The following is a 23,636-nucleotide window of genomic DNA, read 5'->3' on the forward strand; positions in this document are numbered from 1 at the left end:
AAATTAAAATATTAATATTTATTTATTTACTTAATTAAATAAAAAATAATGACCTCATATTTTATAAATTTCAAAGTTATATTTTTTATTGACTGAATTAAAATAAAAAAAATTAATAGCTTATATTTTTTAAAAATCTTTAATAATAAAAAATAAATTTAAAAAAAAATTCAAATTGCAAGTTAAACACATTAAAAGATATTTAAGTTAAAATGTTAAGCCTGTCTTTGATACCTTAAATTTAAATGCAAGATAATTACGTCCATCGCTGCTCCCTTGTATTTAAGTGCTACTAGTAGGTATGTAGCTAGCTAATCTTGAAATGTTGAAGGAGAGTAAATGAGTTTTGTGGAGTTGATAAGAATTAAGAACATGCATGAAGGTTTTTGTAGGATGGTTTACTTTGATATGGTAATCCAATATATTAGGGACAAAGAGACAATTTATTTTGCAGTTACAGAACCCATTGAATAATTAATTCAACAATGGCAAAGCAAAGGACTTGATAGCCAAAACTCAAATCTAATTAACCAGATTGATTGACAAATGGGATCTACTGATCAAATGTGCTTTGTTGAGAAAGAGTCTTGTTTAAGTTTAATTTCCTGAATTGAGAAGAGATGGAAACTCAAAGCATGAAGAAAAAGAAGAAGAAGTTTTCAAACACATGATGAAGTATTTTTCTTCATAACTTCTTCTCTTATTTACTTTATTAGAGAGCTGGAAAGAGATGTGTCTTTTCGCTATGGAATAGATGGGTCCTAGCAGAGGGCCTAAATATGAACAAGCGTGTGCACAGAATCTTGCATTGGGTGCACTACAAAATCAAAGAGAAGAATTGAAAGAAAACAAAATTAAACAGGGAAAAGAAAAGATTTTGGTTAGGTGAGATGGGTTTTGAGGGGGTAGACCCTTCGTGGTAGGCAGCCTTTCTTTTCTATTTTGTGAGTGCTGTCTAAAGTCTGTTTTTTAAAAAAGTTAGGGAAAGTAGAGAATCTTGCCAAAGACCTTCTTTTCTTCACCTCTTTTTAATCACATCAAGCTCCATTTGTTTAGCTTAAAATAATTTCTATAAAAAAATATATATTTTTAAAAATATTTTTTATAAAAATATTTTCAGTAATTTAATTATAATATTAAATTAATTGTATGTGTTTATATATGTATAATTATTTTACATTTTAATAAGATTAAAAATCTAAAAAATGTAAATATCTTCTTTTGAAGTTATTCTTTTTAAATAATTTAATTTTTTCTTTAATTAGAAAAATATTTTCTATTAATTTTTTTAAAAATATAAAATATATTTTTTTAAAAAATATTTTTCGTAAAATAAATAAGCCTTTAATCTATTGTTATTCTCAATTTAATGTTGTGAGCTTATTTTATGTACAAAAAATTGAGTTTTTTTTTTATAATTAATTTTGATTGATACTCAAATTTAGATTCCACAATCTTAAAAATGATTTCAATATCACTAAATTATAAAAATTGAGCTTTAGGCTCTGTTTTATAAAGAATTTAACTAAATAGTCTAAAATTTTTTTATAAAAATATTATTTAAAAAATAAATTTTATAAAAAAATAATTTATATATATAAATTATCTTTTAAAAACAATTAGAATCGTAATATCACTTTACTTTCCAAAATTATTCACACAATCTTATATCTTTTTATTTCCATTCTGCTTCATCTGATTAACTGTCTGCTAGCATGCCCATAGATATATTTTTTTTCCCATCAATTTCTTCAATCGGAATAACTCTCCAATATTCATTACTGGTATCAGTCTGAATAATCATTCTTCGTGTATGAGGAATCTTTAAAGGAGATAAATTTTGAGTTATCTATTTGAGTGTTTTGGATTATAATCCCAATTAGTCTGATTTGACAATACTGCTTCTAATTATGAAGTATCCTCTTGTAAAGGATTGAAGGATAATCTTTGTGAATTCTTTATGCTTTCTCTTTGTGAATTCTTTATGCTTTCTCAACTTCTTTTTTTGGTTTAGTATATTTTATAATTTTTTACTTAATAAAAAATCTACATTCTTATTCATTTCAAATGCATATACATTCGATTGATATTTAATTATTTTTTATTTAATTAATTTATATTTATATTTTGTGAAATTTAAATTCATTTAAAAAATTAATTTGAGAATTTAATTTAAAAATAAAATAAAAATAAAAAATAGATATCTATATTTTTAAGAAAAATTTTTATTTAGTCCCTCTATTTGAAAGATAAACACACCAAATGGTGCAAAATTAGTAATTTTAATTTTTTGCAACATACAAACTTTTTATTATATTGCAAAACATATATTTTGATTACAATAAATTGTAACTCAATTGCTAACAATCCTAATTATCATTAGAAACTAAAATCTTAAAATAAACAAGTTAAAATTTAAGGATTTTACCCCAAAGGCGCAGAATTAAATTCTAACACCTAGTCTGAGTAGAGTAGACCATCAAATATTGATCCTCTAGTTTGTCTGTACAGATAACTTGATCAAAATTTCTTTCAATGAACCAAAACACCTTTCTTGTGCTCCCTCTATATTCGGCCAACCTTGCACAAAGTGAAGTTTAGATTTTTTCTAGGTTTTAGCTTTATGAAAGTGTATAGAAACTATTTCTATACTTTTAACTCATGAGTTATAACTTCTAATTTCTCTTAAATTAAGCATAAAAAAAGAAGAAGATGGAAAAATTTTACTTGAGAGAGAGAGAAAGAGTATGTGGCCAAGAGGAAGAAGAAGAAGAAGAATATTTTTCTCTTTTCTAACTCTTAAATATTTTAATTTCTCTAATTATAATTAATTTTACAAGTGTCCATATCTAATTCTATAAGTAAATGTGTTTTTTAATTCTTATTAGGCCACTTGTTAAGTTAAGTTAATTAGGAAATTAAAATTTTAATTAAATAGTATTATGAAAAATACTAATTAACTACCACTTTCTCTCTCCTTTGACTCAAGTCACATTAATCAAATTAATTTCTTACCTTATGAATAATTAATCAAGTTTATATTTAAACAATTTAAATATTAACTTGAATACTTCTATTGATGAATTTAGTTTCAAGTCATTCTAGGGATCTTGCAATCTAACTGCAAACTAAAAAAATATTAATTTGATTAATTAATCAAACTATTTAATTAATTAATCAAATTAATTTTGCTTTGATCATGTTGTTCTTTTGTGTGTGACTACCTAGGTTCATTACTAATTGGCAATGAGAATAACATTAACTCTTTAATATTATTGAAATTATTCCATACTTGAAATGAAATTCTCTTTTCATTTTTAGTTCTCATAAATCATGGTTGACATCTAGCATAGTGTACCATGACTATCCAAATAGTTATGAATAAATCTTTAACTTATGAACCTTGATCATACATACCATGTACTAAAATCTCTCAATTATAAAATCACAATTCTAATTAGAGTCATGGTTTATGTTAAACCCTTATTGTTTAGAATCATATGTCCTCATTTTAATTCTAATTATTGATTAATAAGAATTTCCAGTTAGAAATACTGTTCTGACTAAATCTATCTGTCATGGTCAGGAACTTAATCTATCAAAAACAATTTAAATTGATATAGATTTTATCCCTATTTACTTAAAATAATAGATCCCATATTGACTAAACACCTATCTCCATATGTAACTAGTTGGAGCCAACATTTGCCCGTATACTCATACTTAGTACAAGCATGAAAAGCAGTATCAAACTCAAACCACTTATATACAAGAAAACCGTGTTATCTTAGGTTAAGAGATTATATGCACTACTATGATCTAGATGATTATATATTAACAAGAGTAAACGCCATGTACATGTCATCTTACGTTATTGGTTTGACCTACTTATTTTATAAGTGCCTATTTTGTTTATTATATAGCATGAGACTCACCATTCTATATCATTAATATCTTATACTAATCGATAGGAATAAACAAAATGATAGTCTATATGGATAAATCTTATCCTCTGAAGTATCCAAAACTGTAAACCGTAAATTATAATACTTGTACCAGAATGTTCTGTCACTCATATTCTTAACACTTTAAGAATGAAACATCTAACAAGTTACTAATGGATATATTTTGAATTAAATTTAAACCATTTAAAGTTTAAAGAAAATGATATATGCCATTAAAGGGAATAAATATTTACAAGATACAAATTTCAAGATATCTCTAAGGCATACTTCTAATACTATTTTAATAAAACTAATTATTTGATCATTTATTTTAAAAATATATTAATTCATCTTTATATTTTTTGTTTCATTTACTCTTTAGTCTCTCCGTCTAATTTAAATCAATTATTCTATAAGTCATTGTATTTAAAAAAGAGAGAAATTTTCTTTCTAAGGATTAAATAGTTTTTTTTTTTTTTTTTTTTTAATCAGGAGATGTATCACAGCTGTTAGTCAACCAGACTAATCACCTCCCTAAGCCACTGCAATAACCTAAAAATTACATGAGCCAGGTAGTGAGCTGTAAGATTCTGAATTAAACGGTACACTTACAGGTTTCAGGCTTGAACCTGAGATCTCTCCCAAGTGTGCCTCATCATTAACCACGAGGCCAATGAATTATTGGTTAAGAATTAAATAATTCAAAGTTAGAAAATAAGATAATTGTATAATTGTATTTTTCAAATTATAGAAATTGAATGAAATTCAAGGTAGAGCTTAAAATGATTAGAGAGACTAAAAAGTAAATAAAATAAAATATAAAATTAATTAATCTATTTTTTAAAATAGAACTATAAAAAGATTAAATAATTAATTTTAATGAAATAAATGAATGTAATAGTAATTTTTTCAATTTTTTTAGCTCTTAAATTTTAATCATAAAGTTAAATAAATTAAAAAAAAAATAGAGTAAAAGAAGAAAAAGAAAAACTAAAACGACGATGCATAAACCAGCCACACCCGCCCAATCGCAACGGATGATCTCTCCACGCTTTTGCTTGGTGGCGGTGACGTTGATGGGCTAAAGCTAACCTCCCGCTTTCTTCTTCTTTCTTTTTTTTTTTTTCTTTTTTTTTCCCCTTAAATCAAAGGCTTCTTTTTTCTTTTCCAATTCCCTTTGGGCTTGTTTGATTATAGTGTTGTACTAGAAACAAAGTTTTCTGAGGATGGGTTCTATTCATCTTTACAGCTCCTCTCTGTCTTGCTATAGTTTACGGTGAGTTTGTCTTTTGAATTTCATTTCCTCCCCTCTTTCTATTGCTTTTTTTTTTTTTTAAAGAATGAATGTTGAATTATACTTTTGCGAATTGTTTAAATGAAATTCTCTGAGATATCCATTGGATAGATGATACCCTCATTCATTTTCTGTATGTGGAGTGGTTTCTTGTTTTTCAAGGTTTAAATTATTTCTCTATTCTGTATGTCCGGACAGTGTAATCCAATTAATCAAATGAAAATTCAATAGAATAATGAGCTAAAAAAATTTCATTTTATCAAATTAACACCATGTTTTCAATGCAGTTGCAAATGGGTATGTTGCCATTTTTCTTGATCACCATTATGATTGGCACAAACTAGACTAAACTATCGTACATATATTTTTTTTAGTTTCTTTTGTCAAGGCCAAGTCCCCATACCCATTTTAAAATACTTTGAAAATTTCAATTTCATGCAGTGATACACTATCAATACTGCTGTATTCTTCAGTCTTTTGTCATTTTTTTTTTCACTCAATCGTTATGTTGCACACACATTTGTACCTAATTGTAAGCTTTCTCTTTTCCCTAGAGGCTACACTGGTCTGCATTGTTTGTATCCATTTACCTTACAAGGGTGCATAATTGACATGGTATCGAGTAATCCAGCTAGGAAGTTGAGATTTAGATTCAGAGGTGTTGATAGACTTAGAGCCTCACTGATGTCTGGAGAAGGTGATCTTCTGTCTTGTTCCGAAAACAATAAAGTTTCAGCACAAGATACCTTATTAGGCAAAGGATTGAACCAACAATCTGGCATTGAGTTACAACCTGATGCAATAGGTTTTGGAACACTTTGTGCTGAAATAACTCCCACTACAACTGCTTTCTTTCCTAATGATGATGAGTATGAACTGGATTGTCCTACTGATGGATTTGCTTCCATACCAGAGGCCATTGAAGATATTCATCAAGGCAAGGTTTGTCGTCTTGTTGCATATATAATTGTGGAATCCAGCAAGTATGTTTAGGAACTACATTCTCTTGAAGAATTATACATTGCTGATTGGGGATAATGTTGCAGTTAGTAATTGTTGTTGACGATGAAGATAGAGAAAATGAGGGAGACCTAACAATGGCAGCATCAAAGGTGACACTGGAAGCTATGGCATTTATTTCAAGCATGGAACTGGAGTAGTGTGTGTGAGCATGAAAGTAGAAGACTTGGAGAGATTGGAACTTCCTCTATTGGTAACACAGAAGGAGAATCAGGAAAAACTTTGCATGGCATTCACTGTATCTGTGGTATATACCTATAACTTTGTTCTTGTGAAGTTCAAAAACTATTGTTTTTATGTTCGCTAAATGGGCAAGAACATCTGTGAAACAATTGAAACCTTTTCACTTGTTATATGGAAAAAGGTATATTTTTGTATCTCTTCAGTAGACACTTATTTAAAGTTTGACATATGCATTGCAGCTAACAAGTGCATCTGTTTCATAATTAACATGTTTAGGCATTTAACTTCCGTATATTCCTTTTCCACTTTGTTTTCTTTGTAAATATATAACAGTTCATAGCTGTCTTTTTCAACATCTATGGTGCATAGTTCAAATGCAATATTAGAAATATAGCCATAAATCTGGTAGCTTACTTTTTCTCCTTAAAGAAAAATAGTTGAAGGTTTCTATGCCCAAGGAATTTGTGCAAACTACTGTTGCAGACTTTTTGATAGGTTTTGTGGAGTAATCTCAACCATGTTTTTGGTGGCTCCTATTAGAATAACCAAATCATTGCAGTGGATTTGACAATCCGTGCATATTTCATGCCAATATGGATAATTAATCTTTGAGCATTTGAGAAAGGTTTTGGATGTTCCATTCCAAAATAATTTAGATTTCTTTTCAAGGGGATATAGGGAGAGCAACAAACAATTTGGTTAGTATTGATAGATACATAAATCAAAAGTTAGAATTATGAAAGAATTTCCTGGATTCCTATGTTTTTAGGTTAAGCAAAACTAAAATGACAACTTTTAGCAATATGAGGATTAGAATAAGTGTTGTTAGATTGAATGGAACAGAAATATTTCCGTTGTCATCATAGTTGGGACATGTGTTCCATCATATTGAAAGGAGAAGATTTTGTTAATACGGTTTGGGCATAAAGGATCCATGAAACTCACCACAACCAGTTTGAGAGGGCACTTGATGGAGTTGAGGAATAGAATTCTAGTGGTCATTAAAGTTAATATGAAATATCTTTTAGTTAATTGGAATATTTTTCAATGACGATCAATTGTAAGTCTTCAATTATCCTTTATTCAGGAGAGGGAACACTAGAATACTCTTTTAAGTTATTGGGTAGTTTTGAAATTACTTATCTTTTTTACTTTTCTGTCTTTTTGGATTTGAGGTAATTTACATCCTTTCAATCAATGCTGGTGCCTATGTCAGTTAAGGACCAACTCAAATGTTCTCTTATGGTTGCGTATGAAAATAGCCCTTAACTCTTTCCATCTCCTATGCAAATCTTCCAGCCCTTCTCTATAATAGAGAAGACTTTACCAGCTAATATTAAACTAAAAGCCATTAAGTGAAACGATCTTTTCTTATGTCTAGAAATTGCTTACTTTCTTTAGCTGGTATCGACTTCATGTCCAACAAGCATTCTGTTTATATAGGATGCAAAACATGGCACAACCACTGGTGTCTCAGCTCGTGACAGGGCAACAACAGTGTTGCTTTTGCCTCTAGAGATTCAAAACCTGAAGATTTCAATCGTCCAGGTCATATTTTCCCACTTAAGTACAGGGAAGGAGGGGTTTTAAAAAGAGCTGGACATATAAAAGCTTCTGTTGATCTTGCAATGCTAGCTGGATTAGAGCCTGTTGCCATTTTATGTGAGATTGTAGATGATGATGGTTCTATGGCAAGATTACCAAGGCTTCAGCAATTTGCGCAAGCAGAAAAAAAATAATTTCTATAGCAGATCTAATCAGGTAAACTAATTAACGTTCATGCTTCATTGCTTCTGTTATCAGATTCAGGGACTTATTGTCACTTCTTATCATATTTACTCAATTGTTGAGATAAATATTCTTAGCTGTTGTAATTAGGAAAAGTTACTACAAGCATCTGAAAAGTGGGTAACTAGCGTTTATGGTATATCTGCACTGCATATCATGCATAAAGAGAAGCAGAAAATGTACATTCTTGTGAATTAGTATATCTGCTGAAGGAACCATCTTCTACAACTGCTATAATTTTATCATCCTTTTAAATATGCTTCAGTTGGGCTAATAATTTGTATCACATTTTTAGTTACTTCTTGGATAAAGAGAACTTAATCAGAGTATACTCATCAGATTTTGTTTATTGGAATTGATATTAGGGTAATTGCTAATTTAATCTTTATATTCCTGTTATTTTGAGTTAATGAAAGTGATGCTTGTCTCTATAATGTTTGTATAATTGACAAATAGAGGAGAAAAAGAGATAGACTGGTGGAGCTGGCTGCTGCTTCTCCAATACCAACAATGTGGGGACCTTTCAAAACCTACTGTTACAGGTCATTGCTGGATGGGATAAGAGCATATAGCAATGGCTAAAGTAAGCTAGCAATAGGGCTAAATTCTTTTTGCCACCGCCTTTCTCTAATTCTATGCCTTTTACATTTGCGAACAATTTGTTATAAGAAAAGGATTCAATTTAGGAGTTGGGATGATTAAACCTTCACACATGGTTTTAAATGAAAGCTGTTACGTTTTGTAATGGTCATTGTTTATAGGTTTTTCGGCCCTCCTGTTACTTTGACACCTGCTATTTAAAGACATAAAAAATTTTATTCCTATAACGGTCATTACGTCGTTACTTAACGATAATGGCCATTATTTACCGTTGAGCAATGGTAATGGTCCATTACATTGTTTATTGTTTTAGACTAGATGGGAGGAACAACTATTGCTCATTTTTTTAGTCTGGAGTGTTTTTTACTATTGTCTCTCACTCTCTCAAATTTCTATATAAACTTTTCTATCTTTCTACAAATCTTTCGCTCCTCTCTTGAGCTAGGATCATTAACAACCTTTCTAGTTCTACACATTTATTTCTTGCATAAAGTGAGTTATTTATTTTGGTTTTTGCTTATTTGTTAAAAGAAATTATGTTTGATGCTAGGTTATTTGTTAAATTTATGGTATGAAGTATTAGTTTGCTTGATCTACATATTTATAAGCTTTGCTCTTTACCATCTACTTAGTTATTTAAACTTTAAATTGATCAATACTAATGATGTCTAAGAACGATGGATTTAATGCCATTATTTGATGTATTTATGCTTATTATTTAGTTGTGTATCTTAGTTTTACTCGTGTCTTTAAATATATGTTAATTTCATGCAAATTTACAAAAAAATTTGTGTAGCAATTAGCCTTTATTGTTACATTACAAGTTGTTAGAAGCCTATTTCTATTACCCACAACTATGACCGTGAATGCGATTTAAATCCATGCCTTCACATGTCTAAAGAAAAGAAAGTGAAATTTTCAATAATTCTTTTCAAGAAATTGCTTTCAGAGAGAATAGAGAATAAGAAAAAGAAGAGATATGTGGAATAATTGGCTTGATGATTTCTCTCAAGCTATGACTATATATATATATATATATATATATATATACACTTACAGAGTCCTTATGAGGGAAAGAATACACAGTTTCAGTAATCAAGGGATTCCTTGATTATAGGGATTTACATCAATCTATACATTCTTATTCGAACACTCCCCTTCAAGCTGGAGCTTACATATTGTATGCTCCTAGCTTGATACAAATATACTCAATTTGGAGATGTGAAGAAAGATTTATACGTGGTTTTTATCGATTTGGAGAAGACTTATGATAGTGTTTTAAGAGATATCTTATGGGGAGTGTTAGAACAAAAGAGGGTATCTATTAGGTACATACAACTGTTGAAAGATATGTATGAAGGAGCAACTATTATTGTGCGCACAGTGGGAGGGGACACAAGAGATTTTCTTATCTTAGTTGGATTACACTAAGGTTCAGCTGTAAGCCCTTACCTTTTTATATTAGTTTTAGATGAATTGATGAAACATATACAAGAGAGTATATCTTGGTGCTTGATGTTTGCGGATGATATAGTTCTGATAGATGAGACACGAGAATGAGTCAATAGAAAGCTAGAGCTTTTTAGAAGCACTCTAGAGTCAAAGGGCTTTAAGTTAAATAGAACGAAGACAAAATACATGAATTGCAAGTTTTGTGAAGCCCGAACTGGTGATAGGGAAGGAGTTAGTTTGGATGGAGTAGTACTGCCCCAAAGTAATCACTTTAAATATCTCGGTTCAATCTTTCAAGCAGATGGGGGATGTGAGGAAGATGTTAGTCATAGGATTAAAGCTGGATGGTTGAAGTGGAGACGTGCCACAGGAGTTCTATGTGATCGCAAAATTCCCAATAAGTTGAAAGAAAAATTTTACCGTACAGCCATACGACCGGCCATGTTATATGGTAGTGAGTGTTGGGCGCTGAAGAAGTCGTATGTGTCTAAGATAAGAGTTGCGGAGATGAGAATGTTAAGGTGGATGAGTGGCCATACTAGACTAGATAAAGTCCGTAATGAGAGTATTAGAGAAAAGGTAGGAGTTGTGTCAATTGAGGATAAGTTGAGAGAAGGGAGATTGTGGTGGCTTGGTCATGTGAAGCGTAGACATACAGAGGCTCCAGTTAGACAAGTAGAGCACATTAGGTTAGAGGATAGAAAGAAAAATAGGGATAGACCTGAACTGACTTGGATGAGAGTAGTACAACATAACTTGGAAGCATTACACATTTTCGAGGACTTAACCCAAAATTGTTTAGAGTGGAGAAAGAGAATCCATATAGTCGACCCCAAATTTTTGGGATAAAGGCTTAATTGAGTTGAGCTTGCTAACTGATAATTTGAACTGAAAAAACTAATAGCAATACATCTATATTCGAACTTTTGTTTAATAAAATGACAATCTATGTGTTTCATCCTCTCATGAAACATAAGATTAGAAGTAATACGTAATGCGACTTGATTGTCACAAATCAACTTTATTTGTTTATCATCTCCACATTTTAACGCTTAAAGAAGTTGCTTTAACTATATAAGCTCACATGTAGCTAAAGTTATAGCTCGATACTTTGCTTTTGCACTTGACCTAGCCATCACGTCTTGCTTCTTACTTTTTTAGGATATTAGATTCCTCCGATTAGAATGCAATATCTTGAAGTTGACCTTTTGTTTGAAGGGGATTTGCCCAGTCTGCATCAGAATACCCTACAATCTGTATATGTCCCCTATCCTCATATAACAGACCCTAACTCGGGGCTCCTTTAATATACCTGAAAAATTCAAACTATTGCGCTCCAGTGACCATCACAAGGAGTTTGTAGGAATTGCCTAATATCACTTACTACAAAAGAGATTTCTGGTTGTATGATTATGAGGTAATTTAACTTACTAACAACTCTTCGCTACTAACCAGTATCTTTTAGAGGCTCCCTTTGTCTAGGAACAAGCTTAGCATATGGGTCCATGGGAGTATCAACAGGTTTGCAATCTAACATGTTAGTTTCTTTCAATATATCCAATGCATGTTTCCTTTGTGAAATAAAAATATCATTGCTAGATTGAGCAACCTCAATGCCTAGGAAATATTTCAACTTCCTCAAATATTTGATTTGGAAATGACCTGTCAGATGTTGTTTAAGTTAGGCAATGCCTTCATGATTATTACCTTTTATGACAATATTATCAATATAAACTATCAAATAAATATACCTGTTGTTGAAATTAGAGGATTGAAATTTTCTGTGTTTATTTCACACCAATCAATTGATTTACAATGATTCTAATTTATACACAAAGGCTAGAACCTAAATAGGAAAACAATAAAAGCTAATAAATACAAATATCCCTAATTTATAATTTAATTTATAGCTAATGCACTAATTAAGGGATTCTAACACTCTCCCTCAAGTTGGTTCATATATGTTGCACATGCCCAACTTGCAAACTAGGGTATGAAACACTTTGAAACTTAATCCCTTAGTGAATGCATCAACTAACTGGTCTTTCGAACCTACATAAGAGACACTTAACGAACCATCCACAATTTTTTCTTTTATGAAGTGTTTGTCAATCTCTATATGCTTGGTCCGAGTATACTAAATTGAATTATGAACTATATTGATGACAGCTTTGTTATCACAAAACAAGGACAAACCACTAGCTTCTAGTAGTTTAATTCCTCCATCAACTTCCATAACCACAATAACTCACAGATACCTTGAGCCATTGCTCTGAATTCAGCCTCTGCACTGGATCTAGTTGTCACATTTTGCTTCTTGCTTCTCTAGGTGACAAAATTACCACTAACAAACGTACAGTAACCTGATGTTGATATTTTATCATCAAGAGATCCAACTCAATTTGCATCTGTGAAGGCCTTAATCTGAAGATGACCATGCTTGGAGAAAAGAAGTCCTTTCCCAAGTACAGATTTTAAGTATCGCAAGATGCGAAAAATAGCCCCCAAATGAGATTTACTAGGATTATGCATATAGTGGCTCACTAAATTCACTGCACATGCTATGTCTGGTCTAATCTGCAAAAGATAAATCAGTCTGCCAACCAAGCTCTGATATCTCCCTAAATCCATTGATTTTCCAACTTCAGCTTGCAATTTATGATTTGCCTCAATGGGAGACTCTGCTGGTTTATAGCCCAGCATTCCTGTTTCTTCCAACAGATTTAGAATGTACTTTTTTTGAGAAATAAAGATTTCTTTACTTGATCTGCTGGCTACCTCTATTCCAAGAAAATACTTTAGCCTTCCCAAGTCTTTGATTTCAAACTCCTGTGTTAGGCGCTCCTTTAGATAAGCCATTTCTTCCTTATCATCACTAGTTACCACAATATCATCCATGTAGACAATAAGTAGTGTGATTTTGCCCCTATAGTGTCTCATAAACAAGGTGTGTTCAGCATTGCTTTGGTAGTATCCAAAGGAAATTATCGCCTTACTGAACCTGTCAAACCATGCCTTAGGTGACTGTTTGAGACCATACAAAGCCTTCTTTAATATGCAAACTTTCCCTCTGGTCTTTTCATCCTTTTCCTTGTCGTCACTAGTTACCACAATATCATCCATATAGACAATAAGTAGTGTGATTTTGCCCCTACAATGTCTCATAAACAAGGTGTGATTAGCATTGCTCTGGCAGTATTCAAAAGAAATCATCGCCTTACTGAACCTGTTAAACCATGCCTTAAGTGACTATTTGAGACCATACAAAACCTTCTTCAATCTATAAACTTTCCCTCTAGTCTTTTCATCCTCAAACCTTGAAAGAATTTCCATATACACTTCTTCTTTCAAGTTACCATGTAGAAAGGTATTTTTTACATCAAACTGCTACAAGTCCCACTTAAGATTTGCTGCACATGACAACAAAATTCTGATGGTGTTCATTTTAGCAACAGGAGTAAAGATTTCTTATGTAATCTACCCTATACGTCTGTGTGAAGCCTTTTGCTAGTAGCCTGATCTCTGAAGGAGTGGAAGCATGAAAATTATTAGGTTAGAACATTGAATTCAAAAATTTTCTTTTAGGGTCTCATGCATCATGCAATATTCATTATGTACCTAATTGATTTCAATGTTCAATTGCATATTAAAACACTTTAAATATGTATTAGAATCTATATTTGCCATTTAAGATTTTTGAATTAATAAATTAATTCATTAGAACCCTAGATTAATACAAGAACATGTGCACTAACCTTTTGATGCACTGTAGATGTGATTGGTACCTTTGGGAAGCACCTAGGACCTCAAATGTTGTCCCTCTAGTTTGTCCACACCAAGATCACCAATGGCAGCCCCTTGAACAGCTTCTCAAGCCTTACTAATCAATTAGAAATTAGAGATTTGCCTTTAGAGAGATTGTGGATGTATATAGGACACTAGAAACAATTTCTAGCAATTTTAATTCAAGAGAATATGGGCAATTCTCTTTGAATTGATAAGAGATGAAAAAGAAGAGAGGAGAGGAGCTTTATGGGTGGCGGCACACAATGAGAAAAATCAGAATGTTCAATTTTAGTTTTCGTTCTTTCTCTTTTATAATTAGGTCATCACTCAAAACCCTTGTCTCATGTCATCTTCTGATTGCATCTTAGTTTAATTGACCTAATCACATTAAGCCAAGTGTTAAAGCTAGACTTAATCTTGACTTTGATCATCATGCATGATTGGAAGACAAATGGCAAGCTTATATGGTGCCATGTGTCACCATCTCATGGTGCCACATGTCACCATCTCATGGTGCCATGTGTCACCCTGTGAAATGACCAAATTACCCTTGTGTTATAATTTTGAGTTCTCAACCCAAAATAATTATTTTTCTTCTAATCAATTTATATCAAATATAAATTAATTAATTAATCTCTATTAATTAATTTCTCATAATTAAATTCATATTTAAACACTTTAAATATAAAATTTAACTTATATTATACATCCAATAACCTAGATTTGATTTTAAGCCATACTAGGGACTTTGCAATCTTATTGCAAACTAAACCTATTTAATTAATCAATTAAACTTTTTAATTAATTAATTAAATCACATTTAACTTGGTGATTACTTGTGTATGTGTGTGACTCACTAGGCTTATCACTAATTGGCAATGAGGTATGATATCAACTCTTAATATCATTAGAACCTTTTCTTACCATAAATGATTTCTCTAAATCATTTTAGGCACCTCATAGACCATGGTTAACACCTAGCATAGCATGCCATGGCCACCCAATCAGTAATAAGGAATACCTTAAATGAACCTATAATCATATGTTACCATGCACTAGAATCTCTCTGTTACAAAATCTCAATTCGAGTTGAAGTCATGGTTTATGTTAAACCCCATTTGCTATAAATATTATGTTCACTTTTAATTGCAATTCTTGATTAAAAAGATTTTCTCATCAGAAACTCTTTTCTGATTAAATCTGTCTATCCTGGCTAGGAACTTGAAACATCAAGAACAATTAAATGAATATAGGATTTTATCCCTATTTACTTAGAGTAACAGATTCCATCTTGATCAACACCTATTTGCATATATAACTAGTAGGAGCCAACACATGCCCATATACCTATACACAGTACAAGTATGAAAGCAGTATCAAACTCAAACTACCTATATACAAGATAATTGTGTTATCTCAGATCTAAAGATTATATGCATTGATATAATTTATGACAATGCATTGGCAAGAGTAAATTCCATGTGCTTGTCATAAGTGTCACTGGTTCGGCCTACTTATCATGTATAAATACCTATCATATTTGTTATATGGCATGGGACTTACAATTCCATCTTATTTACATCTCATATATATAACTTGGGAACAAACATGATTACAATTTTTCTGGATAAGTTATGTCCTTATTGTGAAGTATCATTGATTGTGAACCAATTTATGATACTTTGTGCTAGAAATACTGTCACTCATATTCTTAACAACTTTATAATAGAATTTCTAGCAAAATATCAATGGACCTTTTTTATTACACATAAATATATTATGTAAACGGAAAAGTGAAAATACCTTTTTATTAATAAAATATGTACAAGATACATACTAAATGATATGCTCTAGGACATGCTACTAGCAATCTCCCACTAGCACTAGAGCCATTCATTACAATATCTTAGACCCATTTTCTCAATATGTCGGTCTAGCTGAGTTTGTGACATAGGCTTAGTGAATGGATCAGCTGGATTTTCAGCTGATGCTATTTTCTGCATGGATATATCGCCTCGCCCAACTATCTTTCTGATAATGTGGTAGCGCCTTTCTATGTGTTTGGATTTCTGGTGAGACCGGGGTTCCTTATCCAAACAGCTTCTTTTGCAGCATCTGATGCAGCAATGTACTCGGCCTCTGTAGTGGAATCAGTAGTCGTACTCTGTTTGGAACTCTTCCAACTGACTGCACTTCCATTACAAATGAACACAAACCCAGAGGTAGCTTTTCTATCATCGATATCTGATTGGAAATCAGAATTAGTATAATCATCTAATTGCAAGTCACCACCTCCATAAATCAAGAATAAATCCTTAGTTCTTCTCAAGTACAAAAGGATGTTCTTGACAACTATCCAGTGTTCTAAACCTGGATTGGATTGAAACTTGCTAGTCACACTAATAGCATGTACGATATTCAACTTAGTACACAACATTGCATACATCAAATTTCCAATAGTCGAAACATATGGAATCCTGGCCATTTTATTTCTTTTTTGAAATGTCTTTCGAGATCTCTCTTTAGAAAGGTGGATACCATGTCTCACTGGTAACAATCCTCTCTTGGAATCAAGTATGTTAAAACTCTTTAACACCTTTTCCAAGTATAGACTTTGGGATAAACCAATTATTCTTTTCGCTCTATCTCTATAGATGCGAATCTCAAGAATATAGATTGCCTTCTCTAAGTCTTTCATGGAGAATGTATTTGACAACCATACATTTACAGTTGTCAACATACCTGTGTCATTACCCATCAACAAAATGTCATCCACATATAAGATAAGGAAAGTGACAGCACTATCACTAACCTTCTTATATACACATGGTTCATCCTTATTTTTGATAAAACCAAATAACTTAATGGCTTTATCAAAACGGATGTTCCAACTCGTTGAAGCTTGTTTCAACCCATAAATGGATCGCTTTAGCTTGCATACTTTGGAACCATCTTGGGATTCAAAATCTCTAGGTTGTTCCATGAAAATGTTTGCTTCAATGTATCCATTGAGAAAAACTGTTTTGACATCTATTTGCCAAATCTCATAATAATAGTATGCAGCTATTACTAATAAAATTCTAATTGATTTAAGCATGGCAACAGGCGAGAAAGTCTCCTCATAGTAGATTCTTTGCCTTTGACGAAACCCTTTCGCTACTAGCCTTGCTTTATAGGTCTCTATTTTTCTATCAGAATCAATTTTCTTCTTGAAAACCCATTTATTCCCTATAGGTACAATACCTTCAGGTGGGTCAACAAGGTCTCAAACTTGATTCTTATGTATGGAATCAATTTCGAATTTCATAGCATCAATCTATTTTGAAGAGTCTATATCTGATATAACTTTTTCATAGGTAAGTGGATCATATCTATGATCTACTTTTTCATGAGTAAATAACTATTGTTCATCTTCATGAAGAAAACCATATCTCACTGGTGGGTGAGATATCCTGGTCGATCTGCGAGAAATTACTATAGATGTTTCATCAATAAGTGTAGGTTGACTATATGGATCTATATCCATTTGATCTATTGGTTGGTCAAAATTCTCCAATTCTAATTCATTTGCCTTCCTTTGCCTCCTTCTTGAACAAACTGTTGTTCAAGAAATGTGGCATCTCTACGTACCACAACCTTTTGTGATGTAGGCAAATAAAATTAATATCCAAAGCTCTCTTTTGGATATCCAATAAATCGACATTTTTCTGATATGGTTTCTAATTTATCAGTGTTCAGCTTTTTGATATAAGCTGGACAACTCCAAATCTTAACATGCTTAAGACTTGGTTTTCTTCCATACCATATCTCATAAGGTGTGAAAGATACTGATTTTGATGGAATCTTATTCAGAATATGTAAAGCTGATTCTAATGTAAATCTCCAAAAGGAGATTGACATATCAGTATAGCTTATCATACTACGTACCATATCTAATAGGGTACGATTTCTCCTTTCAGATACAACATTCAGCTGTGGTGTTCCTATAGGAGTCAGCTGGGAAACAATGATATGCTCTTTCAAGTATTCATCAAATTCAATACTCAAGTATTCACCTCCACGATTTGATTGAAGAGCTTTAATACTTTTTCCTGTTTGATTTTCTACTTCAAATTTAAATTCTTTGAACTTTTCAAAGGATTCATGTTTGTATTTCATCAAATATAAATACCCAAACCTTGATTTATCATCAGTAAAGGTAATAAAGTAATGAAAACCACCTCTAGCCATTTCTTTAAATGGACCACATAAATCACTATGTATTAGCTCCAAAATATTTTCAGCTCTTAGTCCTTGTCTAAAAAAGGGTGATCTAGTTATTTTGCCCTGAAGGCAGGATTCACAAGTTGTAGTAGGCTCAGAACCCAATGAAGATAAAATCCCCATTTTCTCTAGTTTTGCTATCCTTATCTTCTGCAACATGACCTAATCTTAAGTGCCAAATATATTTTGAACTTGAGTTGATTTTCACAATGGCATTGCATTTTTTTAGATTGCTTGCATTCATTTTGTGTTTATAATTATTATCCAAGTGATAAAGACCATCATGCATATAACCCGAGCCAATATATTTATTTGCAAAATAAATATTGCAAACATCATCTGTGAACTGAAATTCATAGCCATTTCTAGTCAAACTAGATATAGAAATGATGTTCTTAAAAGCATTAGGTACATATAGGATATTATTCAAACACAAAACATGTCTAGATATGTAAAAAGATTTAGATCCTATGGCTAAAGTTTCAACAGTTGAGCCATCGCCAATCCGGAGTTTAACATATCGAGAATGCAAGCTGCTACTGTTTGCTAGTTCCTGCATATCATAAGAAATGTGAGAACTAGCACTAGTATCTAAAACCCAAGCTCTAGATGAACTATGAGCATCACAACATCTAAATAACAAGATATAGACATACATTCTGAAGGTGTATCCTTCTTGTTCTTTAGAGAAGCAAGATACTTTGGGTAGTTCCTTTTTCAGTGCCCATCCTTCTAATAGTGGAAACGCTTTCCTTTGGCTCCATCAGCTTTGGTCTTCCCTTTCTGTTTAGCTATCTTCTTGGAAGGACCAGGAATTTGAGGTTTCTTTTTCTTATTGCCCTTTTTCTTGTTGGACTTTCTAGCAAAAGAAGATGCAATCAAAGCTACCTCTTTTCCTTTATTGCCCGGCATATTTTTTTGGGCAATAACCAGCATGTTAAGTAGACCAGCCAATGTGTATTCCTGCTTAGTCATATGGAAATTTGTCACAAAATTCTCAAATGACTCAGGAAGGGACTGAATGATCAAATCCGTCTGCAGTTGGAAATCCATGTTAAAGTCAAGATGTTCCAGCTGTTCAATAAGCCAAATCATCTTGTGGATATGATCCCCAACATTTTGTTCCTCAGATATCCTCATGCGAAATAACTGCCTAGATATCTCATACTTGGCATTCCTGCTATGTTCACCATACAACTCTTGTAGGTGAAGGAGGATCTCACTTGTATATTGCATGTTCTCATGTTGTTTCCGTGACTCATTACTCATAGAAGCAAGCATGTAACACTTGGCTCTCATATCATGCTCCTTCCACGTGTCCAAAGTTTCATGTTCCTCTTGAGTGGCCTCTAGAGGTAAGGGACCAAGAACCTTTGAGTCTAGAACACATCCAATGCGTTCTAAGTTCAGGACAAGTTTTAAATTTCTTAGCCAATCAGAAAGATTAGGTCTTGTCAACCTATTGTGATCAAGTATGTTCGCAAGGATATTGGATGGTGGTGGTTGTGGTGTGCTCATTATTATCAGAAAATTACCTGCAGAAAATAACTAGATTAATTAGTAAATGTATCATATATTTAACCAAAATGAATATGGTCTTTTAATCAAATTGGTTCTCCCACTAACTTAGCGAATCCTACACTTCCAAAGTAGGAAACGAAAATCCTAGTTGGATGGATTTCTAGTGGGTGATTGAATTCTTATAGTCTTATTGAACATCCTCAAGCACATCCATTATTGGAATTACAATAAACTGTAAGTGAACAATTCCTTGCCCATCACATCTCATGTGAGGTTCAATCATTTGCCTAGCCTCTAATGCTCAAAATCTCAGGTACATCAATTATTGATTTATCTTGCATTAGTTAAGTTGATCCCATTGAGCCAGTAAACATGCAAATAATTTTAATGTCCTCAGGCACATCAATTATTGGCCACCAAACCATCTAGATATTTACAACATCTCATGCTTAACAATTATTCTTAAGCAAATCTCTTAATTTAATTGCATCATATGCAAGTATTTAAAATTTTTTAAAATAATTGCCTCAATGGAGGGCCCATGATATAATTACCTTTAATTATACCATTTCCAACTTAATCATTTTTTTAGAAGATTTTGTGGTCGGCCTAATTACTGTTATGGTCTTACTTTGCACATTATCCAATTAGCATGCATATATCATATACTTGCATACATTCCCATATATCTCATGTATACATGGATAAACAATATAAATATGGTATGATCATGGACTTTCTAAGGGATTCAATTATGAGCCACCAAGAATTGAATCAGGGCATTCCTAGGTGCATTTCATTCATTCATATTACAAGAGTTGCTGAAGGAGTACATAATCAACACTTGATCTTGAATTCCTCCCACTGGTCCCACCAATGCTCTTGACCTCCTTGATCTTCTTGCAATTCAATTATATTGTAATCCCTGGCATACCAAGGCGAATTTACAAGAACATGGACTTTACAGTCCTCAAATAAATGAAATTACAACCCAAAATATTACAACCTTTATAATACATGCCACCAAAATTAAATTAATTAATTTACAACCCAAAGAAAAATAAAAGTAATAAATCCAATCACATTGGTCTTTTATTGTCTATGATCATCCATCATGCATATTACTATTTAACAATTAAATAAAACATACATACTAAAATTAAATTGCATATCTTATATTCAACTAAAAAATTCAGATTTGAATATGATTCAAACAAATTTAAAAATTCAGATTTGAATCACATTCAAATAAATTTAAAAATTCAGATTTGAATCAAAATTTAATTGTGTGATTAAAACTCCTTATTAAATATTTTAATTAGTCATGGGCCTAATTATGAGCCTTGAAAACAAGCCTACACTCAAGCCCAAGTCATGCGCACCCTAGGTGAGCTCAACCATGCGCATAATGCCCAATGGAACGCCATGCCGCCATATTTGTCTTTGCAACCAGCAATGAATCAATCTTATGATCAAATCATATAATTAAATCATATATTAAACAATCTCAATGGCAAATATAGTGGCTCTGATACCAATTGAAGGAGTAGAAGCATGAAAATTATTAGATTAGAACATTGAATTTAAAAATTTTCTTTTAGAGTCTCATGCATCATGCAATATTCATTATGTACCTAATTGATTTCAATGTTCAATTGCATGTTAAAACACTTTTAATATGTATTAAGATCTACATTTGCCATTTAAGATTTTTGAATTAATAAATTAATTCATTAGAACCCTAGATTAATACAAGAACATGTGCACTAACCTTTTGATGCACTGTAGATGTGATTGGTACCTTTGGGAAGCACCTAGGACCCCAAATGTTGTCCCTCTAGTTTGTCCACACCAAGATCACCAATGGCAGCCCCTTGAACAGCTTCTCAAGCCTTGCCAATCAATTAGAAATTAAGGATTTGCCTTTAGAGAGGTTGTGGATGTATATAGAACACTATAAACAATTTCTAGCAATTTTAATTCAAGAGAATATGGGCAATTCTCTTTGAATTGATAAGAGATGAAGAAGAAGAGAGGAGAGGAACTTTATGGGTGGCGGTACACAATAAGAAAAATCAGAAGAGAATTGATAAGAGATGAAGAAGAAGAGAGGAGAGGAGCTTTATGGGTGGTGGTTCAATTTTAGTTTTCATTCTTTCCCTTTTATAATTAGGTCATCACTCAAAACCCTTGCCACATGTCATCTTCTGATTGCATCTTAGTTTAATTGACCTAATCATATTAAGCCAAGTGTCAAAACTAGACTTAATCTTGACTTTGATCATCATGCATGATTGGAAGACAAATGACAAGCTTATATAGTGCCATGTGTCACCATCTCATGGTGTCACATGTCACCCTGTGAAATGACCAAATTACCCTTGTGTTATAATTTTGAGTTCTCAACCCAAAATAATTATTTCTCTTTTTCTAATCAATTTATATCAAATATAAATTAATTAAATAATCTCTATTAATTAATTTCTCATAATTAAATTCATATTTAAACATTTTAAATATAAATTTAACTTATACTATACATCCAATAACCTAGATTTGGTTTCAAGCCATGTTAGGGACTTTGCAATCTTATTGCAAACCAAACATATTTAATTGATCAATTAAACTCTTTAATTAATTAATTAAATCACATTTAACTTGGTGATTACTTGTGTATGTGTGTCTCACTAGGCTCATCACTAATTGGCAATGAGATATGATATCAACTCTTAATATCATCAGAACCTTTTCTTACCATAAATGATTTCTCTAAATCATTTTAGGCACCTCATAAACCATGGTTAACACCTAGCATAGCATGCCATGGCCACCCAATCAGTAATAAGGAATACCTTAAATGAACCTATAATCATATGTCACTATGCACTAGAATCTCTCTGTTACAAAATCTCAATTCGAGTTGGAGTCATGGTTTATGTCAAACCCTATTTGCTATGAATATTATGTTCTCTTTTAATTTCAATTCTTGATTAAAAAGATTTTCTCATAAGAAACTCTTTTCTGATTAAATCTGTCTGTCCTGGCTAGGAACTTGAAACATCAAGAACAATTAAATGAACATAAGATTTTATCCCTATTTAATTAGGGTAACAGATTCCATTTTGATCAACACCTATCTCCATATATAACTGGTAGGAGCCAACACATGCCCATATACCCATACACAGTACAAGTATGAAAGCAGTATCAAACTCAAACCACTTATATACAAGATAACTGTGTTATCTCAAGTTTAAATATTATATGCACTGATATGATTTATGATAATGCATTGATAAGAGTAAACTCCACGTGCTTGTCATAAATGTCACTGGTTCGGCCTACTTATCATGTATAAGTACCTATCATGTTTGTTATATGGCATGAGACTCACCATTCCATCTTATTTATATCTCATATAAATAACTTGGGAACAAACATGATTATAATTTTTCTGGATAAGTCATATCCTTATTGTGATGTATCCTTGATTATGAACCAAGTTATGATACTTTGTGCTAGAAATACTGTCACTCATATTCTTAACAACTTAATAATAAAATTTCTAGCAAAATATCAATGGACCTTTTCTATTACACATAAATATATTATGTAAACGGAAAAGTGAAAACGCCTTTTCATTAATAAAATATGTACAAGATACATACTAAATGATATGCTCTAGGGCATACTACTAACAATCTCATACCTCTCAATTGAACCATCTACTCTATACTTAACAGTAAACACCCATTTGCATTCAACCGGCTTCTTTTCTAATGGGA

At 31.9% G+C, this 23,636-nt stretch overlaps 1 pseudogene; it reads left to right on the forward strand.

Annotated features, from left to right (window-relative positions):
- The first annotated feature begins 4,934 nt into the window (after window positions 1–4,934).
- The window catches only part of LOC110670543 (bifunctional riboflavin biosynthesis protein RIBA 1, chloroplastic-like), a 65,531-nt pseudogene continuing 46,829 nt past the window's right edge, over window positions 4,935–23,636 (forward strand).

This window comes from Hevea brasiliensis, unplaced genomic scaffold (genome assembly GCF_030052815.1).
Source record: "Hevea brasiliensis isolate MT/VB/25A 57/8 unplaced genomic scaffold, ASM3005281v1 Scaf154, whole genome shotgun sequence".
Taxonomy (NCBI): domain Eukaryota; kingdom Viridiplantae; phylum Streptophyta; class Magnoliopsida; order Malpighiales; family Euphorbiaceae; genus Hevea; species Hevea brasiliensis.